The sequence below is a fragment of the Pteronotus mesoamericanus genome, unplaced genomic scaffold, assembly GCF_021234165.1.
Source record: "Pteronotus mesoamericanus isolate MK-2021 breed Mesoamerican mustached bat unplaced genomic scaffold, CSHL_Meso_final contig_169, whole genome shotgun sequence".
NCBI classification, from domain to species: domain Eukaryota; kingdom Metazoa; phylum Chordata; class Mammalia; order Chiroptera; family Mormoopidae; genus Pteronotus; species Pteronotus mesoamericanus.
Window position 1 is genome coordinate 20210349 of NW_026555068.1, and position 10644 is coordinate 20220992.

A 10644-nucleotide genomic window follows, 5' to 3' on the forward strand; every position below is an offset into this window, starting at 1 on the left:
AGGAACGCGTGTGATGGGCGGGGGGCGGGAGATTAAAATGGTGAGGAGGCAGCAGGCCTCCATGGTTAGCCGGCCTTTGGATAAACTCCTTACGATGACAAGGGAGACTGCCGTTGACTGGGAAGGGAGCATCCCAGGCAGAAGAAGAGTTCGGAAAGTCAAAAGACGGCAGACAAGCATGGCCCCTTGTGGATTTGTAAAATGCCTCTTACTACATGGTTCAGCTATTAGGAAATCTTTGCTGCGACCTACAGGGCTTTTCTTTGGAGAGGCTCAGTTTCTCCGGAGGAGGGACCTTCCTTTTCCTGCGTGGGAGTCGTTGCCTATATCTTCAAGTTGGCACACCAAGTCCCCAACTCTCGGTTATGGGCACTTTAGTCCCTCCTCTTTGCCTCTTGTCACAGAGTCTGCACAGGACAGCGCTAAGAGTCTAGGGTTGAGCTGCGTACTGAGATGAGCGGATGCCTGGCATTTGCCCCGCAGGTCCCCCACTTTGCGGAGTGCACAACAAATCACCGCGGGCTCCTCGGCAGGCTCCGAGGTCTGCTTCCTTCTCACCTCCTCGGCTGTGCATCTTCAGATGCCGTCGTGTGGGGCCTAGAGCAAACAGCAACCTCTTACTTGCTGTTTAACTTTTTCCAACTTTCCCTGTTCTGGATTTTCAAGAGGGGAAACTGGGCAGAAATACAGTACTCCTTAATGGAAACAGACGGCAACTCTAGGAAATCTGTGCTTTGAACAGCCAAAATGACCCACTGTAGAATTTTGCCTGCTGTAATTAGCTAGTAATTAAAACACAGATTAATAGCCAGATTATTAACAGAGATTAGGAGAAGCTTTGAATCTTTGGGTTCTTCTCCTTGGGACGTCTGAGGGTGGAGGGGAAAGAGGTCCAGGGAGATATAGGGGGCACGGCCCCTGCTTGGGACTGAGAGGGGGCCTGTTTCAACAGAGCTTTCTACCGTTGGACGTGAGTAACTTGAAGACCATATAACATGATCCTGAGGTTGCATAGCTGCTGATGAGAGTCAGTGGCAAATTAAGAACGTACTGAACGCCACTTGCGTGCATTAAACAAGGTGTATGTGATGCGTCGGATGTATTTCATCTAGCAACTATTCCATTGAACTTTTTTGCTACATACCAGACACTGCCAGGCACATTGATATCTCTCTTCTTGGTTCCTCTAATAATCCTGGGATCATTCTGTTATTAAGCAAAATAATTTAAACACTTCATGGTTTAAAACATTTAAACATAAGCATTATGAGTTTTGAAAGGTGCCTTATTAATCATTGTACCTAATGATAAATAAACTCCAAAAGGGGCTAAACACCAGCTTCTCTCCACGGCTGCACCTCAGCATTTGTGCATCCAGGGCGTGATGCACAATAGCTAAATCGCGGGCCAACCACACACTGTGTAGACTCACGACGGAGCCCTTCAGAATTTTCGTGCTGACATTCCTGTACACAGTTCACATGTGCTCAGATCATCACCAGACACATTGGAACTCGGTCTCTTCAGTTTGTCATTCACCTGTATAAGAAGAAAGTTTTTTGACATGATTTATATATTTCCATTTTTAAATCATAAAAGACATCTATACTATATTCCCAAACATGGAATTTATAGGCATATAGAGTAGAAATTAAATGGCCACATCAGACACTTTTACTTAAGATTTCTAGAATATAATAAAGATCTTTTCTAATTGGCTATTTTATATCTCACATTGTTTTTGGTTTAAAAGAATTTGAAAAAGTACAGGATTATAATCCTATTACCCTGAAATGAATACATTTATCTTTTTGTGCATATAATCTGATTTTATTTTCTGAGGGTACTACCTAAATTTGGTTTACAAACTTGGTGTTTTGTATCCAATTTTGTACCCTGCTTTTCCCACTTTATAGTATAAATGATGCTTTTTTAGGATCATACAGAAAGTGCCTTTTTAAAGAGCTGCATGATATTTCATAGTATAGATTATAACTCATCTATGTTACTACTTTCAAGATGTTTTCCATTTTTCACAGCAATCCCAACATTAAACACCTTCATATATACATTTTTGGCTCTTCTTCAGAACCCGAACTCTAGATTTGTGGATTATTTGTTTTCAAGTAGTACATATACTAGAACAAAACTCTAGTACTAAAAAAAAAAAAGAAAAGGCGGGAAATGTAGGTGCTTGCATGTCCTTAGGGTGACAGAGGGGTCTGCCGCGATAGTTCTATGCCATGTTTTCCCTCTGCCTTCTCCATGTCACGGCGTGTGCAGGAAACGATCTTCGATGGCGCAGTGGCAGGGAGGGCCAGCGTTGCAGACCCAGCGGTTCCAGCTGTGCAGGGCGATCACATCCCTGGCTCCTCCCCTCCCACAGGGCGGGAGGCTTAGCACGCCCTGGTGTAGAAATCTCTCAAGAATCCCTCTTCTGTCTTTTCTCTTCCTGTGAATTTATTCTTTGAAAAATAAAGTCTAGACTAGAACTGGATCATCGTGAATTAGCTTTAATTTTGACTCAGGTTTCAGTGACTTCATATAAACACACGACCGAGACCTGTCGTCTGTCAGGCCTGGAAAACTCTCCGGCCCCCTCGCCTGCTGCCCCCGGTTTCCCTGGCCGGCCGAGTTGGTCGGCAACTTGTTGAAGGTCGACGGGGGCCGCCTTTCCTTTTCTGCAGGCTGGCGTCCTGCCTCATCCCGGATTGCATTTCATCAAAGGCATTAGGCTCAATTTCAATTAGTGTGCCAGCTGAGAGAGAGAGTGTTTGTCAGAATTTAATTTCCTCACCAGCAGTTTACTGCCTGTACTGCAAACAGAATGAGCCACTCGAAAAGAATGACAAGTATTTTTTTTTCCCAAGAGAAACTCTGCTTGTGTGAGCACTGAGGTAAGTAATGCACTTGTCGCTGTTACGAAGTGCGGCCACCTAAGAGGCTGCATTTTCAACTTACGCTCGGCGCAGAGGGGAAAGAAATTGGGTAACACATTTGAATGAAAATGTCATTGGACCAAATACATCTTGTAAAGAGCTAATCATGCAGGGTCTGCATGGCAGTGATGATAAATAGGAGCACAGTGATTTCAGATTGGGGCCATTATCCATTCATCTCAAGGGGTAAAATGAAAGCCTCAAACTGTCTGATGACTATTGCTTCAATTCACTTTAATGTTTATGGAGACTACCCAGCAGTTTTCGGATAAGGGGAGAATTGTATAGGAAAAGGAACAGTCCATCGCGAAGGTGCACCATGCCTGTCTCACAGCTGCACTTCTTTGCCGAGTCTGCAGCGTTAGCCTTCAGGTGTCAGTGGCGCGGAGAGGTGGCACGCAGCTTTTGAGCCCAAGGGCTGAGTTCAGAACTGCGCCCTGCCACTTCCGAACTACCGGACGTTGAACCAACTACTTAACTTCTCCCACTTAACTTAGCTTCCTCAGCCGAAGAGGAGGTGGATAGAGCCCCACGGAAGGTGTGTGGAATCCACGCTAACAACCTGAATGACTGGCTCTTACTGAGAGCCCCCAACACCTTCTGCATCCACCCGGCAATGTTGATTATTGTCCCCGTTCTCCAGATCAGGAAACGGAGGCAGAAAGAAGACTTTCTGAAGTTCACAGATCAACGTGGCCACTGAAATTCAAAGCTCTGACCCTGTGTGGACTCCATACTCCTTCCACAAATGAAAACAGCAGTTCGGGGGCAATGTAATTTTCAATAAATGCTTCGTTGTTGTTGTTGTTGTTGTTGTTACTGTTTTCATCTCCTCCCATCCCAATTATACATTTTAATAGCCTATTACTTTAAAAAAAAAAGTATCCAAAGAAAGTTTAGTGTGCCAAGAGCCCACACAGAGCATGTTAAAATGCACAGAAGTTTCCTAAACTACTAGTTTACACCGCTTGACAAATTGACTCTACGCCAAAGAGTTTTGGTCATTTGAATTCTTGTTTTCTATCAATTTAGTGCATTCCATATTGGAAACTTTATGTGATGTGGGCACAGTGACGTCTGAAAGAGCTACTTTTGCTCTTCATTTATCCAAAAAAGTATTTCTGAGTATCTACTCTAGTCAGTAAGGGCCAGACGCATTATGTTTGCCACTGGGTGAAGGATGAAAAGATCAAGTCCCTGCTGTTTAGGAAGAAAAAGAAAAGAGCAGCCCAGTTTAAGTTCGCAGGTCGCGCCCTCTCGTTTCCCTGCCCTGCATCACTTAACAAAATAGAAATAATTCTCTCCATTTCATCTTGGCTCCATGCACTGGTGTTCCTGAGGCTCGGGTGACCCACGCATCGGTCATTCTTTTGCTCACTCCGGCCCGTTTATTCTGTGGGCTGCGTTAGCAGATAGTTGTTTTGTCTCAACCCTTTGCTACACCCTGTGCTCATAAAAGAGAACAAATCTTGTGTGCGAGCAGTCATAGCCTTCGAGAACAAATGTGTTCGTGTGCTCAATGGCTGGGCGCTATGAAGCATCGCATTCACCGTAATAAAAACTGGACTATGATGTGTACTGCCTTTTCCCCTCAACTCCTAAAAACCCCTGGTGTACGTTACCTGCTGAAATAACAGTTACGTGTTTGGAGTCAGAGTAAATCTAAGTCAGAAAGTTTTCCTAATTACTGCTGAGTTTTCTATATGTTAACTCAGAACTAAAGCGGCGTATTCTGATGGAGTCCCGTGGACCGGCAGAACCTCAGGAGTAACAGTAGTCGGGGCAAGCAGATTATTTGTAAGTGATTTGCAGTCAAAGACGTGATGACAAGCACAGCTTCTCCCCTCGTGGATTGCGGCTGCTCTCATTCCCTCACAAAAGGAGATGGGAACATAGAGTGAAATCTCTTACCCTTCGGTCAACACGTATGACAGAGCCGGCATCCCAATGCCGCCTGCATCACCGTTAAACTGTGTGTAACCTGCAAAAGCATTTGCATGCGGTGAGCCTGCGGTGTGACAAGTGTCCTTCTCCAACACACAATACACAGGGCCACTTCAGATGCTGCGTGTGCCGGGGCAGGGGCGGTACACAGTCATACTTTCTGGGCTATTGCTGTTCTGACGTCCTGAAATTTCTCGCAAGAGCTCAGTAAGGGCTTGTTGTGCAATCGTCCACGGAATGCAGGTGCAGGCCCCATACCAGCTGGCGGGAGCGCCCCACCCTGCCCCGGAATCCTGACTCCTGCTCAGACCAAGTTCTTCGCCAGGGGCTTCGGATGAGGCCTCTGCTCTGCCACACAGGAACTTCTGGCTCAAGCCACTGGTACCCTGAGGCAGACCCACGCCGATGAACTCGTCGGCAATGTTCAAATTGATTTTTTTTTTGATTGTATCATCTTCTCTCTAGATGATAGGAAAAAAAAAAAAGAAGCGTTTGAATGTATTTAGGTTTTTTGCTCCTAATTTTTTCAAGCAGTGGCAAGTATGTTTGTAAAGACATTAACGAGGCACTTTCTCACAGACCCCCATCCAGCGCTCTGCGCAGACAAAGGCCCTGTCCCCTGTGCCAACCTCTTCTGTTTCCCTCTCACCCGAGGATGGCACTCCCCTCTTTTTGAAATGACTCATCCTTTTTGTGCATCCAAATCCTTATATATTCTTATAATTTAGTGGAGAGTTTCCTCAATTTTTTTCAGTTTTATAAAGCTTTTTGCTTCATCCCTGCTACTAGGAATCATATTGTGATACATAATTTGGAACTCGATACTGCATTTTTCCTGGCATCTTTTCTATGTTCGCAACTGGCCTTCTGTAGACCTGCAGGTGTCTAGGTGGACCATGGTGTGTCAGGCGGTAGCCAGCTCCGTGGCGTCTGCAGGCCAGGCCGCTCTGAATCAGAAGGAAAGTCTCAGGACTTCCTTGCCAGCCCCAACCCAGGTAGCTGGTTTTGAGATAAGCACGTGCTTTTCTCTTGGTTCCACTGATTTCTAGCAGAATCATGGGGTATGTGAATTTTATATCTGCCTCCACAGTCATAAGGTTGGCAAATTACAAAACTGTTTTGTCATGTGTTTTTGTGCATATCAACAAGAAACTTGACCTATTCTTAACATTCCTTAAACTATTTATTTTCTTCTGTAAGTAATATTTTACTGGGATAAGTATAAAATGAAATCTTGTGAATAACATTAAGAAATAGTAAAAGATTATGTTATCATATCATTAGCTCTTGAAATAAGGATACATGTATATTTAATGAAAAAAATATATATACCCTAAATAAAATTTAAATTCTTGAATTACACTGTTTTACATCTTACAGTTAGGCAATGATCTTCTTACAACGGGCAAACAAATAAAATTCATACTCACCTAACAATACAATATAAAAATTCTTTGAGTGAAAATATAGTTCCTCCTTCTTGCTTTCGACAGGAAAAATAAAGATAAAAAAAAGTCTCATCACTTGAGGGTGACAAATGCATTAAAAATCCATTAGCCTGACAAAGAGCGTTTTTCCTGATAAATTACAAGTTTCCAAATATGATAAAAGACATAATTTCACAGAAATTATGTTATCTCAAAGCCACCAGACAATGATGGATTCTTTTGTTTTCTTATTTTATTCAACAAATAATTGTAGGTGCCCGCTGTACACCGGACACGGGGCTGCTTCCCAGTCTGGTGATGGGATTCCAGCCAGAAAACGGAGAGGCGCAGCACGGCACGTGCTTGGTATCAGGACGCAGGGCACACGGGGACCAGGGCAGGGGGGGCGTGGCAGGGGAGGATGGCCGAGACTCGGGGGAGGAGCGCACGGCCACGGCGACATCAGAGTGACCCCAGAGAAGCGGTGGGGAGGGGTGCTTCCTGCCGAAGGCACATGAGGGAGACCTGGAGGCAAGAGGGTGAACACGACCTGAGGAGCTGGAGAAAGTGCACAGGGTTGGGGAGCGGAGCAGGTGCCCAGTCAGGGACAGGGCGCTCAGGGAGGTCAAGGCTGGAAAGCCGAGTTTTGAAAGGTCTTGGAAAACCTGGGGAATTTGGCGTGACGCAGAGGGACAATGCCCATCCTTGGAAGGGCTGTAGGTATGGATGGGTATATTTGTCTATTCGCTTTTAATACAAGGGAGTGTTACAGTTAAATGGAAGGGGAGCCACTGACTTCTGAACATATTTAAGTTACTTAGGAGGCTGTGACAGTAATTCCTGTAAGAGACAATGGCCGACTCCGTGCCACAGGGATGGAGGGAGAGCGGAGGGTTAGAATCAACAGGATCTGCTCTACTTCATACCAGAGGCAGAGCAGGCTTGAAGACTTACCTCAGACACTTCTTAAGCACCCCTATACACACGTGCACACACGCACGTGCACACACAGGCACGTACATGCACACGGGCACGCACACACATTAAAGGGGCTTCTTGCATAATTCTGCAAGGGTCGCACCTTTCTGGGTGATGGCTTATGGCGCCGGGAAGAAATATCAAGAAATTTGCTAAGGGCAAGGTCGATTTTTCATATAAGTGTGTACATTAATTAGCATTTGACAGCTTAAACAGTGGATAAATACTTGGCTGGAGTTTTAAGTGTTAAGAGACACAGGCGACGTATTTCGGAGTTTTAGCATCTGCTGGTCAGCGGGACCTACCGTTGCGGAGCCAGGGTGGAAAGGATGTCATCCCGTGTTGAATCTTTTACCCCCAATCATAAGTAGGCGAATAAAATCTTTTAGAGGAATGCCAGGAGGCTACTGTAATAGTTTAATGTATTGTTAATGTTTCACTTTGGAGCATGCATTCTCTAAACGAACACCAGCAATGCATTAATAAAGTTATAGAGTTACTATAAAAATGTAGAGAGATAGGAATTCATATGTTAGCAAAAGGATTTGGAAAAAGGGCCTTGCATTATTGACTATAAAGCTCTACCTTTTAGATCATTGTACATTAGACAGCATGGCCTTCAAACCTTCTAAGTCTGTATGTAAAAATAGCTACTTAAATAGTACTGAGTTTCTAGTAAGTTAGAAAATATTTAGGATTATTCAGCTTTAAAATTAAAAGGATGACCTTAGTCCTACAACAATATGGAACTGGATTCCACCAACAGCGTGAATAGGCGGACTGATCGCTAAAACCTCCAGGAAGGAACAGAGCCTTGCTCACCACTTGATCTTGTCCTTGCAAAGCTCTGACAGAGGGCCCTGCTGAGCCACTCTCTACCTGGACTTCCGGACTGCGTAACTGTGAGGCAATAAACGAGTGTTGTTTTAAGCCTCTAAATTAATTTAATTAAGCCAATTTGTTGTGACAGCAATTGAAAGCTAATATAGTTTCTGATGAGAAATCAGCTGTTAGTTGGATTAATTGTTCCCCCATACATAATATCTTGTTTTTCTTTCAGTACTTTTTATCTTTGGCTTTCAGCTGGTGAGGATGTGGAGCAACAGGAACTTCCGTTCATTGCTGGGGAGAATGCAAAGTGGTGCCGCTACTTTGGAAGACATTTCGGTGACTTTTTATACAATTAAGTGTACCGTACTTAAGCTCCAGCAATCATTCTTCTTGTTACTCCTCAAAGGAATTGAAAACTCAGGTCCACACAAAAACCTGCACATGGGTGTTTATAGCAGCTTTATTCATAGCTGCCCAGAGTTGAAGGCAACAAAGATCTCCTTCAGCAGGGGCATGAATAAATAAACTGTGGTATATCCAGACATGGAATATTATTCAGTGCTAAAAAGAAATAATCTATCAAGCTATGAAAAGACACGGAATTTCAATTCACACTACTAAGTGAAACAAGCCAATGTGAGGAGGCTATATACTGTACGATTCCAACTCTATGATATTCTGGAAAAGGCGAAACTATGGAGACAGTAAAAAAGATCCATGGTTGCCAGGGGTTGAGGGGAGGGAGGGATAAATCAGCAGAGCACAGAGGATTTTTAGGGCAGTGAAAATACTCTCTATGATAGCATAATAAAGGATACATGTCATTGTCCAGACCCTAGGACGTGCAATGCCAGGAATGAACCCTGACGACCTTGGGTGCTGGCGCGGTGTCAGTGCAGGTTAGTAGATTCTAACGAAGGTGCCCCTGTAGTGTGGGCTGCAGAAAGCGCGGAGGCTGTGCGGTATGGGGGACGGAAGGCGTTTGGGAAATCCGTGCTTTCCTTCAATTTTGCTGTGAACTTAAAATGGCTTTATTCGTTTAAAAAAACCAATCATTCAACTGATGTAATGTATCCATTAATTCCTTCCTCGGTGCTCTCTTTCCTTGCAGACTCCCCATTTCACCTCTGTATCTCATCTGTACACACATGTAGTTCAAGAGGCCACTCGCCGGCAGAGGCCTATGTTTTGAGCCCTTGTGCCAAATGCCGCTATGTAAATTATTTCCTGAACGACTGTATTCAGGAACTGAAGGGAATCGATTTTAATCTAGGACTTTACCATTGAAGCACAGGTATAGGACAGCTATAAAAGGGAAAGGGGAAACCCGAGTCATGCAGGGGATACAGGTGGATTTATTGATTTGCTTGATAAATACCAGTCTGGCTGTTTTATTGGAAAGTTCCGGCCTTGTCTTGCCACATCGCAAATTCTTTTGGAATGAGTCCCCAGGCCTGGGGGCTGGTAAGAACGGCTGAGGTGGTCGGTTTCATGGACAAGTGGAGTTATTTTTAAAAGCCATAGTGTGACTATGCGGCAACCCTGGGCCGCAGGGAGAGCCCGGTGGGCTTCGCGCTGGCAGGTGTTTTGGGTCTGGGCTGCTCACACCTGCGAGCGGACGGCTGGCGCGTGGCTGCAGAAGCAAGGCTGTGGCTGCTTGGAAACTATGCGGTCCGTGACATCTGAAAGCGACAGGAAAAGTGTGCAGTTGCTCTGACTCAGGGTTCCCAGTGGGCCCTTCGGTCATTTCAGCCGGCAGCGTCCCCCCCTTATCGTTCTGACGCCCCGGGAAGCCAGCAGGGGCTGTCCCGCAGTTGAGGACAAGCCCTTGAATGTGAAGGACAGAGTTCAAGAAATCTCAAAACAAAGGTAGCTGTTTAGAAAAATTATCAAAATTATGGATGGCAAAAAAGTTAAAAATAAAAAACATTGTGGCTGGCCTTTTCAGCGGGGGTGCGGGGGTTGGAAGTGGGGGTGCGGAGCTGCGGAATGATTTCTGTTTGGTACGTAGTGCGATACCGCCAGAGAATGTTCCTTGATTTTGTTTCACCTCACTCTCTACCAGGTGGATGAGTTAGGCCGGTCCTGACCTCCAGTTGACCGGTAAGGACTTTGGGGCATATGGTGGCTGCCTAAGGCTTCTCAATCCGAGGAAGGGGTCGCGCCCCCTCAGTCTGGGGAAATGTCCCAGAGAGGAAACGCGACGAACCAAAGCGCGACGAAGGCTTCGGCGGACTTACTGCCCCCTTGAAGCGCGGGCGGCTGGACCCGGGCCTCCCGCATGGCGGCGCTGCCGACCCGTGGTGCGGGATGCGGCCGCGAGCCGGGCGGTCCGAGCAGCCCGCGGGCTGGAAGCCAGGGGTCACCGGGCTGGGGCTGCACGTGCACAGTGCGGCCGCCAGGGGGCAGCGGAGCGGGCAGGGCGGCTGCGAAGCAGCGTTTGGGACGGGAGCTGACGAGGGAGGCCGAGGAGGAGCCAGACAGGTGGCGGAGCGGGATCGCGCCGCGCTCGGGGGTCGCGCGCG